The sequence below is a fragment of the Lytechinus variegatus genome, chromosome 1 (assembly GCF_018143015.1).
Source record: "Lytechinus variegatus isolate NC3 chromosome 1, Lvar_3.0, whole genome shotgun sequence".
NCBI lineage: Eukaryota > Metazoa > Echinodermata > Echinoidea > Temnopleuroida > Toxopneustidae > Lytechinus > Lytechinus variegatus.
In genome coordinates, this window is record NC_054740.1 from 24,561,362 (window position 1) to 24,574,241 (window position 12,880).

At 34.7% G+C, this 12,880-nt stretch overlaps 1 long non-coding RNA gene across 2 annotated transcripts; it reads left to right on the top strand.

Moving 5' to 3' along the window:
* The first annotated feature begins 400 nt into the window (after positions 1-400).
* Positions 401-9,896, top strand: LOC121406328. 2 transcript variants are annotated; one of them, XR_005968773.1, is made up of 3 exons: positions 401-416; positions 6,970-7,008; positions 9,609-9,896. It is a non-coding gene; the product is annotated as an uncharacterized LOC121406328 (long non-coding RNA). The 2 variants fall into 2 exon arrangements; XR_005968772.1 differs by lacking the exon at positions 401-416 and adding an exon at positions 727-762.
* Positions 9,897-12,880: the final 2,984 nt, after the last annotated feature.

A 12,880-nucleotide genomic window follows, 5' to 3' on the forward strand; every position in this document is an offset into this window, starting at 1 on the left:
CTCTTATTATTTATAGTTTAAAGATTAAATATTATCATCATTGATATTATTATTACTATCATTGTCATTATCATCATCATTATCTGCCAAAAGCGAAATGAGGAAAATCGATGTTATGCAGAACAATGGATTTAGTAGGTAAAAATGAGTGACGTTAAGGTGAATCGAGTACTAGTATACGTTACACGGGGATTTTCAATAATTAAAAAAAAATATTCCAACGTTTCATGAAATGTATTTTTATCATATATCATTATTATCATTATAATTATATGTGTGCGTGAAGGTATGTGTAAGGGTGGAAGTGGTGTGTGCGTGTGTATGTGTGTAATTACGTATGATTTTGGATTCAAACCACTACAGCTTCGTACTTTCTATTTTCTTTACCACAGCTACTGATATGACCACTGCAGATGGTAAGATATATCAAACCCACGGGGTTTTACCTGGTTCCCACTGTCATATTCCGCGCCAAGATTGAAACGGTCGTCTTACTCGTGGAGTAACTATAATGATCGTATTAGATCGGTCGACATTGACAGCAATTGTATTGATCGTATAGAAAAACTTGAATGGTTCAGATTCTATCGCAATCAGTTACGAAGGGACAACCGCGTTGTTCGTAATATGGGGGTGGTATGGGTGGGTGTGTGTGTGTGTAACTGCCTATAATTTTGGATTCAAACCACTATAGCTTACCACTTTCCATTTTCTTTACCACAGTTTCCAATACTACAACTACTGAAATGACCACTGCAGATGGTAAGATACATATCTAATTGACGTTGTTGCGAGAAAACCAAATTTCAAGTTGAGACCATATTTCGTTTGTGTGGGCACAAGAACAAAAAATATGCATAATAGTTTCTTCATTATTATCACAAAAAGTACATAAGTCATATGTAACTAATTGAAATCGTAACAAAGCATCTTCCATATAAATAATTCTGTTCACTATTTTGAACTGAAACCACCTCATGTTGACATCTGCAGTTAAATGAAAAGGTATTTGATAGTAAAACATGCATATAGTGTTGTCAAATTCAAACGTTTGATGAGACTTTTGCAATCTTTCAACTTTATGCTTCAAAAAAATATTGTAAATGTGAGATACAAATATATCAGGCTTTGAGAAAGTATAGTATACAAATATTATTCGTCCGGGGTTGGACTGACATTGCTATTATTCTCGAGGGGCGAAGCCTCGATGGAAAAAATAATAACTTTACCAGTACAACTGACAAAATGAAAATGAAAGAAAAACATAAGGAAGGAGTAGAATCAGAGAGAGGAGGGGACAGGGTAAACGAAGTTAAGTCTGAGATGTTGGAAAAAATTATGATTTTTCTGTTATGCAAGCGCAGGGCGGTTCTAAATCTCAAAAAGATTTAAGCTTGCGCTTCGCGCTCGTATCATATATTAAGTGAGATCGATATCCTCTCCACAATCTCCCTTCATATTTGGCAGTTCTTAATATTTCCCTTTCTGGTTGGTATGTCAAAATTTCAGCTCGCGCTTAATGCCCGCTGTTTGTTCAATTACTCGTGTGAAAATGTTAAGTTTTAAGTCAAGATATCAAAAATTGTCAGCTTGCGCTATTCTACAGAGAGTGAATAGAATGTCCAGGCTAAAGGTCAAATTATTAAAAAACATTTTTAGTGAGATTCATATCCTTTCCCAATTTTTACTTCATATTGGACAGTGCTTGAAAATACATGTACCCTTTCGGGTCAGAATAGGTCTTTCAAAAATTTCAGCTCGCGCTCAAGGCCCTATCTCACCAACGGAGACGTCACCGCGACAGTCTCCAACTTATCAGTTGCTGCAGTCGCGGAGACGTCTCGGAAACAAAAATGGCTTGCGCTCTCACCAAGGATACGTCTCTGCGTTGTCTCAGAGACGTCTCCAGAGCAGGTGACAAGCACTAGCCCGACAGTCGCGGCGATGTTGCGGGAAAGTCTCCAAGTAGTCGCTGCGACGTCCTTGAGACATTTCTTAATTGCAAGCGAGTCTCCGAGACGTTTCAGGCAGTCTCGGCGACGTCTCCGAGATGTTTCCGGGCAGTCGCGGTGACTTGGCTGGTAGTTTGCCAGGGTCTCCGAAAGGTTGCTGAGACGTCGCTGAGACGTATCCGAGACTTCCTCCTGCCTATATACACTTAGGTCTACAGCTACATGTATATATATCATTCGTATTTCTGACACCAGACAGTCAAGAACTCAGCACGCGTTCAGTCACGTGGTTTCTGAAGTGGGTCAAACAGTGTGAAGAAGTGTCGCGGAGACGTCTCCGCAATGTATTATAATTTTTTTTTGGTCTCCAGCAGGTCTTCGCGATGTCTCTGAGACGTCTCTGAGACATCGCGGCGACGTCTCAGCAGTCGCGGATATCATTAGTCTCCGAGACGTCGCAGCAACTGATGGAGACTTCTCGGAGACGTCGCGGAGACTTCGCGGAGACTAGAAACAGTCTCCAAAAATATTAAACATGTTTAATCTTCTTGCGACTCCTCGGAGACTCTGTAATTTTCATGAGACGTCTCAGAGATGTCGCGGAGACGTCTCTGCAACTAGCAAAATTTGTAGTCGCGAACTAGTTTCAAGCCCAGTGAGATACCCCCTTTAATTAGCGCTCTCATTATATTCAATAAAGGACTATTCTATCCCAACAAAAAAATGATTTGAATAAAAAGAGAAAAACCCAACAAGCAAAACACTGAAAATTTCATCAAAATTGGATATAAAATAAGAAAGTTATGACATTTTTAAGTTTCGCTTAATTTCCCCAAACAGTTATTCACATCCTGGTTGGTAGGCAAATGAGGGGACTGATGATGTCACACACTCACTATTTATTTTATATTTTATTACATGATTATGAAATATTCTGATTTTCTTCCCCTTGTCATGTGAATTGAGTTTTGTTCCTTCCTGAACAAGTGGATCACCATTGTTTAACATTTTATGGTTCAGTCAAGTTGGTCTATATTGTCAAATCTGTAAAAATTGAAATATTGTATAATTCATACAATTGAAAACAAAAGAAATAGTGAGTAATGGACATCATCGACTCTCTCATTTGCATGTTACTAAGTTGTGCATATAACTGTTCTATGAAAAATAAGCGAAACTTTAAAATGTCATAACTTTCTTACTTTACATCCGATTTTGATAAAGTTTTCAGCATTATGCTTGTTTGATTTTTCTCTATTGATTCAAATCAACATTTTTATGGGATGGACTTGACCTTTAAGATACACAGCTTGTCAATTACAGATGCTGCATCTTTTTTTTTTCTTTATATAAAAACGTGTAAAAATGTTTGAATTTCAAGTCGAAATATAAAAAAAATTCGCGATTCGCGCTCGCAACATACATTGATATCCATCCCTTTCATTATTACAAAGACTGTCCGATTTTGATTAACAATGTAAAAAATTGTTTTATTAGATACCCATTGTGTTTATGATTGCGAGTTCTATGCCCATAGTCTTCATGGTTACATTGCTTCGAAGTCCTGCTTATAGTTCTAAATCAGAAAAAAAAATCAGCTTGCGCTTCGCGCTTGTTTACCGTGCTGTTTATTTCAAACGTCCTTACCAGTTTTCAGGTCGAAAGTCTCGATTTTTAAGCTCGATCGAGCTTCCCTCTATTTTTAGTGTGCTATCATCATGTAAAAGTGGTATCATTGGAAAGCGTGAATATTCATCTTTACAATCATGTGTCATTATTTTGTAATGCTAATGTTATCAAATAATGCGCAGACATGATAAATATGCAGCAAAGTAAAAAAAAATCAAATGTTGCAAATTTCGTTCTTTCCAATAGCGAATATCCCATTGTTTTCGAGGATGGACCGAGTTTAAGTGATGTTGATCATGCATTGATGCCTGAAAGTCCACACATTGTGTATATTCTCATTAGCGCAATGAATTGAATGTGTTTGGAATAATGTTAAACCTTGTCATTTAAATAAGATATTAGTTTCATTGTTACTGAATTTTAATGAAAGCTTTCACTCCAAGCAAGCACTAAACAAAGCAAAAATTTCATATTTTACAGTTTTCATCTGAAACACCCTTCATCATTGACTCCCCGAATAGCATTCAACAGTTCAAGCACATCTCATTTATTAACAATAGCACCCTTGACCACTGACACTTTTGCAAAGCATTCACTGTCAACCGCCTGCATGGTCGAAATTCTATAGAAATGGAGACTCTGGTTATAGAAAACAATTCATTTTGTAATATTTGTAATATTTCACTGAATATATATGTATATACATATATTTCACTGAATATATTTCACGTTTCCCTATATTAAGAATAAATGCACATTCCATGATTACATAATCCTAGCTGATGGCACATAATTGTAAAGAGGAATTGTGATACCAGTTTCATTTTTCATACCTCAGTAACAAAAATAAATATCATTCCTCAACATTGAGTTGCAGAACTTGTTTTGAGGGGTTAGATATATATATACAGTGCGTATCAAAAAAAAGTTTACACTTTGAAAAAGCCCTGGGAATCAAAAAATATACAACATGTGGGTAATTTTTTCACATATAATCTTGGGTTTGGGTCTCATCTATCCAATGAAAGTAAAAGTTTTGACAGAATGTTACAGGGAGCATTGTCCATTTTTGTAACGTTCGCAGAAATCTGTTTGCGCAGAAATGCTTGTTTTCACGCTGTGTCAAGGAGAAAGGGCGAAATCAAACTTACCCTGCGAAACATTTCTCACACATTTCCCTTGCACCCTTAGTCAACTGAAATAAAACGGATACATTCAAGCATTTTGTAACAATTTTGCTACCCAAATTGAAATTTCAGCACTTAGTAAGCACAACCTTTACCCTTTTTTGTGCCAGCTGGATCTGAGGACATAACTGAACTTGAACAAAAGTTTATATCAGACATCTCCAGCATTTTTTCACTAAGTTTCTATCATTTAAAGTGGCTTCACATTTCATTTTTCATTTAATACTTGTTTCTCCACTCCTTTCCCAAGCTTGACAATGGTTGACAAAATGAAAATCAAGCCTAAGCTATTTCATGTAAATCACGGTTCAGTGTAAAGCAAATATCGTCACGATGGCTCTCGGTGTGTGGGAGAGTGGGGTGGGGCGCAATGCACTCTTCGAAGTGTTTTGGGCAAGGAAACAAGTTAAAAAGGTAAAAGATATCTTCAAATCAATTTTACTAGCTAAATTCCATGTGTTCTTCATGATTAAGGTCTACTTTTATTCGCATAACTATTTCAAAGTTCTGCGCAAATATTTTTCACTAACTTTTAAAAGTAAGTGGTGCTCACTCGAGCGGAAATATTTTTCGACAGTAATATCAGCTCCATGGTAATATCGTCATTTGCTTAAATGGATCTGTACCAATGTGAAAATGAGAAAAAATCTTCAGGATATTACAAATGTATAATTTTACATGACTTTTTCTAAGTGTAAACTTTTTTTGGATACGCACTGTATATATATATATATATATATATATATATATATATATATATATATATATATTCCCGGCAGAGATATTTTTCGGCATCACCAATTTTTCCAAAGGGTAGATAGCTCTGGGGAACCTTGATTTAAGCTACGCCTACCATTGTTCTCTTCATCCATTTCTTTACAATATATATATATATATATGTATATATATATATATATATATATATATATATATATATATATATATATATATATATATATATATATATATATATATATATATATATACAGTACGTATCAAAAAAGTTTACACTTTGAAAAAGGCCTTGGAATTAAAAAATATACATGTGGGTAATTTTTTCACATATAATCTTGGGTTTGGGTCTCATCTATCCAATGAAAGTAAAAGTTTTGACAGAATGTTACACTTGAGTGAGCACTGTCCATTTTTGTAAAGCTCGCAGAAATCTGTGTGTGCAGAAATTCTCCTTTTCACACTGTGTCAAGGGGAAAGGGGGAAATCAAACTTACCCTGCGAAACATTCTCATCCATTTCCCATTGCACTTTTTGTCAATTGTAGTAAATGGATACATTCAAGCATTTTGTGACAATTTTGCCACCTAATTGAAATTTCAACACTTAGTAAGCACAACCTTTACCTTTTTTGTGCCAGATGGATCTCAGCACATAACTAAGTCTGAACAAAAGTTTACATCAGACATCTCTAGCATTTTTTCACTAAGTTTTTATCATTTAAAGTGGCTTTACATTTCATTTTTCATTTAATACTTGTTTCTCCACTCCTTTCCCAAGCTTGACAATGATTAACAAAATGAAAATCAAGCCTGAACCATTTCATGTAAATCACAGCTCAGTGTAAATCAAATATCGCAACGATGGCCTCTGTGTGTGGGAGAGTGGGGTGGGGCGCAATGCATTCTTCGTAGTGTTTTGGGCAAGGAAACAAGTTAAAAAGGTAAAAGATATCTTCAAATCAATTTTACTTGCTAAATTCAACACGTTCTTCATGATTTAGATCTACTTTTATTCGCAGAACTATTTCAAAGTTCTGCGCAAATCATCTTTCGCTTACTTTTCAAAAGTAAGTGGTACCCACTCAAACGGAAATATTTTTCGACAGTTATATCGTAATTTGCTTAAATGGATCTGTACCAAAGTTAAAGTGTGGAAAAATCTTCTGGATATTACAAATGTATAATTTTACAGGACATTTTCTAAGTGTAATTTTTTTTCATACGCACTGTACATGTATATATATATATAAGTTCTGAAGAAGATCTATAATATATATATATATATATATATATATATATATATATATATATATATATTGAATATATATATAATGAACAAAATAATCAAAGGAAAGTCGAATACAATATTAATGTATATGTGGGAATGTGCAGGAGGATGTGTGTAACTGCTTATGATTTTGGATTCAAACCACTATAGCTTACCACATTCCATTTTCTTTACCACAGTTACCAATACTACAACTACTGAAATGACCACTGCAGATGGTAAGATACATATCAAACCCACGGGGTTATTGAAACGGCGGTCTTACTCTTAAAGTAATCGTATCAGATCATATAAGATCTATCAGATCCGTTGTGCCAATCGTACTGATCGCGAAAAGAAAATGAATGGCTCAATTTTTTTTCGCAATCAGTAACAAAGGACCAATCATGGCGTTTGTAAGGGATCGCATGACAGTGAGAACCAGGTATCATAATCAAAAATTGAAAAATAGGTACACGACAACTTTGACATTTCGCTTCTTTTGACCTGTGATGTACATTGTTAGCATTCGGCCTCAAAAATTATCTGGGCTAAAAACAATAGGTCTGTTTTGACACGAATGTTAATGCAGTGCGGAAATGGTAATAATATCATTTAAGAAAAAAGCACCAACTATTCTCAAAATGATGAACATAATTATGAAGAAAAGTCAGACAGACAAAACACTGAAAATCTTTAACAAAGTCGGACAAGGACTATCGACCTTATGACACTTTGAAATATGCAGTATTTCAGTGAAATTTCTATGTATGTCTTAAATATTAAATGAGCAAACTGATGATGTCATATTCTCAAGTTTCCTTTTGTATTTTATTTTATGAAATCATATTTATTCAAATTCTGTCAAGAAGGAAAAAAAATGAGCCGCAAGTCACTTTATGCATGAGATATTCCTCACTGCAACTTATTCTGTTACAAGGGAGACTCATCATACACACATGTTTGGAATATGGAATAATTGTGATTTATATTATAACATATGAAAAAGGAAAGGAGGGACACGACATTTAGAATTCATTTAGAATTCAATAACTTCGTTATTTCTTATCATATTTTGATGAAATTTTCAGCAGTTTGTTCAGCGAATTATACTCTATTTAGATGTATTCATGTTCAGACCGGAGAACCCTTTGATAACAATAATAAGTCAAGATGAAAGAACAAGTTGAATGTGTTATTCTTTTGGATAAAACTCCAATAAAATCACAAAATTCGCTGAAATTATTTTTAAACGTACTTCCTACTTTACCCAATGAAAATTAACCCCTTTTCTATATGAACGACCATGATCAAATATCTGCATATTTCCTTGATGACTAAAAGTTCAGATAAAAAACTATTTACCATTTGGCACGATGCCATAGTAAAAAGAAAAACAATATTGACATTTACACTATGTCAGCATCTGATTTTGATCCAAACCACTCCCTAAAGATTGATCTCATGGCAATATTTATTGAGATCTCGAGATTGTGTGCAAATATCATGAATCATGTTTTTATGAAATAACAAGAATACACGTCGAATCGAGGTGATATATGTTCACGTGAACTCTCTTTTTAATAGATAATAGTTGCATATACCCTTTTTGTAAAACAACCCCCCCACAGAAAAAAAATCGCCATTTATCATGCTTGTTGATTTAAGGCGCAAATTATATACGGTTCTAGCTCCATCTGGTGCTTCCAGTACTTGTTGAATTCAAGATTCTGCCGGATAGTTCAAGTTCAAGTTTTATTTTCCATTTCCATTATCAACATTACAAGCAAATACAAATCAAACATACATTATGAATATTAATACACATTCTCCTCCCCAGGATTGAGTGCATTATATATGTATTCCCTTGTGGATAAATTTCTTGTGAGAGAAAGTTACGCCACGGTTAGGATTCGAACCGACGATCCTTTTTTCAAAGACGAGAGGCACACCCAGCCGACCACTAATAGCCCCGCCACACTGATATTTATGAGTTCAATGGCATTATGTTGGTGTGCACTTATCTTTAAGTGGAAAGTTCAGAGTAATTTTCTTCTAGAATATAATGTATGGTGCGACCCCCACCCTGATGATTATTTAAGTAGTAAATAAGAGAGAGAATGAAAGGAAAAGAAAAGGAAATTAAATGAACTCTCAGAGGTGTGTGTTGTATAAATATATTAATTTGATTAAAAAAAATAACGTTACATTTAGTTTCCCTACTAGCACAGCATGCGTCGTTCCCGAATTTGAACAAATTATGCATTTTAAAAAGGAAGAGAATAAAAAAAAATGGGGAAAATTTCATGACAGGACTTGTCAGATGTTTTCTTTGACAGTATTTTTTATGCTCTCTTGTCAATAAAGATCAAGAAAAGTTATCAGATTCTACAACTTGTAGGACAAAAATGGTGAAGAAACGCTCTCCTGTTCCTGCTATTGTGAATTGTTGAGGGAATTTACAGAAGAGCGGCTAAATAACTACTGACATTTTTTTTTCCTTTCGTATCATCTGAATTTTTCATATCGAAATACTGCAGAAAAGGACTTCTAAAAATAATAATTTCTGAATAAATATAGTAAAGTTTATGAGCACCACGCCTAATATTTTATCAAGCAAAGTCTGATAAAGTGAATATTGACAATAAAGATTAGCAATGTATAAAAAAAATATATGCATATAAAATGCTGTCATGACAGTACAGTATGTTAGCTGATAATGTCATGTCCCCATTTGAAATAAGCCATTTCGGGTTTCAATTCTCATAACATTAATGTCATGAAACTTTGTGCGCTAATAAAATTATCTTTATTTATTCTTTGAATTTTTATCATATAGCCGTAAAGCTCTCAACAGGATTTGGCATTCTTCTTCTGGCTGCAGTCGTCAGTGTGCTTCAGTTATTTGCCTAGACGTCGGCTCGGTTGTGTTGCTATGGAGACAACAAACTACAAAGTCCAGTTTTTATTTAAATCAATATCATGTTGTGCATGAATATGTTTGGTCACGATATCATTCTAATGATAATATTTTACATCGAACCCAGGTGTATCACTATAACCCTATAATTATGGCCGTACGCAGTTGGGAACGTGGGGTATATAGCTACCCCACCCCTTGTCCATTTTCTTTTTTATACTAATTTTTAACTGCAATTGTCACTTGGAATTCATTTTAAATATAAAGCAAATCATTTATAAAGTTAAATGAAAAGAAAATCAAAATGCATTTGACATTGATGCTTCACTCCCTCGCTGAAAGGATATGGATTGACAAATTGATAGATTTTATTCCCCAGGTACCAATAAAAACATAAAAAGTTAAATTTTGGAGTATCAAAATACCGTGACATGTTAACCCATGAAAACAGACATTGCTCTTTTCCATTGGGCTACTTACCTTTTTGCAGGGGACAAGGAAAAAAATCACTAATAAAACGGTACTTATGTTCTTAAAGCTACTTTTGCCCCAATTGAAGTAAAAACAACAACAACAACAACAAACGTACGGCCAAAAATATCTCATGGAGAACTTAATCAAGTACTGAAGCTTGGCTTACATTTTAATTCCATCAACCACGCTGTTTATCTACGATCAACAGGCGCAGATCCAGGAGGGGGCCGAGCCGGCCCCGCCCCCCCCCCCCATTTTTTGACAACCTGCAGAAAAAAGTGTATTCTTTATCTTGATAGAAACTACGAAAAGCAGGAAGAAAAGTAAGAAAGAGCTATTATACCCATGATGTGTAATTTACAGCCTCGTAACGGCCGGCCCGACCCCGAAAGGAAAGAAGAAAAAGATAAGGGGAAGAATTGGAAAATAGACTTGATATAAAACAATTCGCTCGGGCATCGCGCTCGCATTGCCTGTGTAATGAATCCCATTCAAGAGGATTAAATGGCACTTCATATATCCAGTTCTGAAATCAATTTGCATACAATATTTTAGCTCACACATCAAGCTTTCATTATTTTGTTTGATTTACACAAATTGTTATATCAAAATTTTCAGCTCGCGCTGCGCGCTCGCATTGTTTTATTTGTGAGATACCTATCCTCTTTGGAAATTCTTTCCAAAATTTGTCAAAATGCTCCTGTATCATGTGAGTATATAAAAAAAATAAGCTCGTGCTTCGCGCTTGCATTAGATTGTTTGAGACACACAAGCTTGTTCTTTCATTTTAAATAAAAACGCGCTTAGACCGTCCAGTTTTCAGGTCGGAATATCACTCTCATTATTTAATTGGCGATACTTGTATCCTCTTCATTAATCACTAAAAACAGTCCTAATTGAGTCCCTTAATTATCACGTTACTGTAATAAAATTTCGACTCGCGCTTCGCGCTCGCATTGTTTAGTTGGATACTTATCTTTGTTCAGAATCTTCAGTTCTAAGGACATAAAATATCAAATAATTTTTTGCTCGCGCTTCGCGCTCGCATTATACATTAAGACCACATGAGATACCTTATCTTGTTTATAACAATAAAAACTAACATATACTTAAACCTTCAGTCTTTGGTTAGGACTACCCCCTGAAAAACCAACAAAAATAGAATTATGGCGGCCAATCGAGAGAAATGTTGCTGAAAATATTTTTCGCCCCCCCCCCCCCTATTGGCGAAAGCTGGATCCGCCCCTGATCAAGTTTTACCTCTGAAATTTAAGTAAAATAGTGTTTGCATATTACGCAGAATGTATACTCATTAACGATCGCTTACTTTGTAATTCGAAGATTAACACTAAAACAAAATATGTTTATCCTCCCGACCTCCTACAAAATGTTTTAATAGCATGAGTGAAATTTTAGATAAACATGTGTGTTGCTTTTTAATCATAATATATAATTCAAGTTCATAGGTGAACCTCTACTTTTTATGTGATTTCGATCATACAGTTTTAATTTACATTGATACATAAATCTGCATTTGTTTCATTAGGCGAGAGTTTATTTCGCACATTCTTATTTTAATCGGTTTGTTGGTGTTATTTCACTCTGTCAATACTATATAATTTTGGTATGATGTAACATTATTAAGAAGGATTTAGTGATGATAGTATGGTCTTAACTGGAATAAGTGTTGAACACTTACTTTATATTTATTCTATTTCATAAAAAAACAACAATCTCTTGTATAGCCTGGGTGGTACCTCGGCGGTGGGATAGAGGCAATGACCCCTATGACTTAGAAATATCTTTAAAAAGTGTAAAGAAAGTAACGGACTGGCGACATAATAAAAGGGGAAAAAATTATATATTAACCTATTGACTACTGAATAATGGGACTGTACAACACCCACGCTGTCCCAGTAGGCAACGGGTTAAACAGTTTATCTATAAATATCAATAATGCAAAATTTTGTTATAATTGGGGGAAAAGGGGAAGTCCGCACCTGTGAGGCACATGATCACCCCCTAACACAATGCTCTGGTGCCACCCGGTTGTAGTTTGTTCATTATTCATTTAAATTCGTGTGTGTGTGTGTGTCTTCATGCATTGTCAGTGCAACGTAATTTCTTTTCATAATGAAGGCTGATATTATACACTAACGTCTATTCTGGAAGCTGGATGGAAAATGTTGCACGTGTGCCATTGTTTGCAATAGTATATAGTAGGACTTTGGGTGTTTCAATGTAAAATCATGTAGATTTAATTTTGAAAAAAATTCGATTTGATAGAACAAAACAATGTCTAATTTTGCAGAAATCAATTCGGCATTTTGAGATTGTACAAAGAATAGGTGGGTGATCAATTCCGTGTTAAAGGAGAATAAAACCCTTGGAACAAGTAATCTTGTGTGAAAACAGACAAATCAAAGAATATGATCAAACTAGTGGACAAGTAATAAAACAGTTTTGTGGTTATGGAGCCCTTATCTACAAAATAAGCTCGGTATAAGTGAGAATTTAAGTAAATAAGTATAAAAGCGAGTTATTAGCAAGTTATACAAGTGTAATATCACACCTCTTTGTCGCATTAGCAGGGGAAGATGTCCATAACACTAGCGATTTCAGAATTCAATTGCACATGACTTTCTTATTTCTCCAATAATTCTCAAACTTTCATTGACCTCTATTTTCATTTCTTTCTGTTTTAACGCAATCTAGAT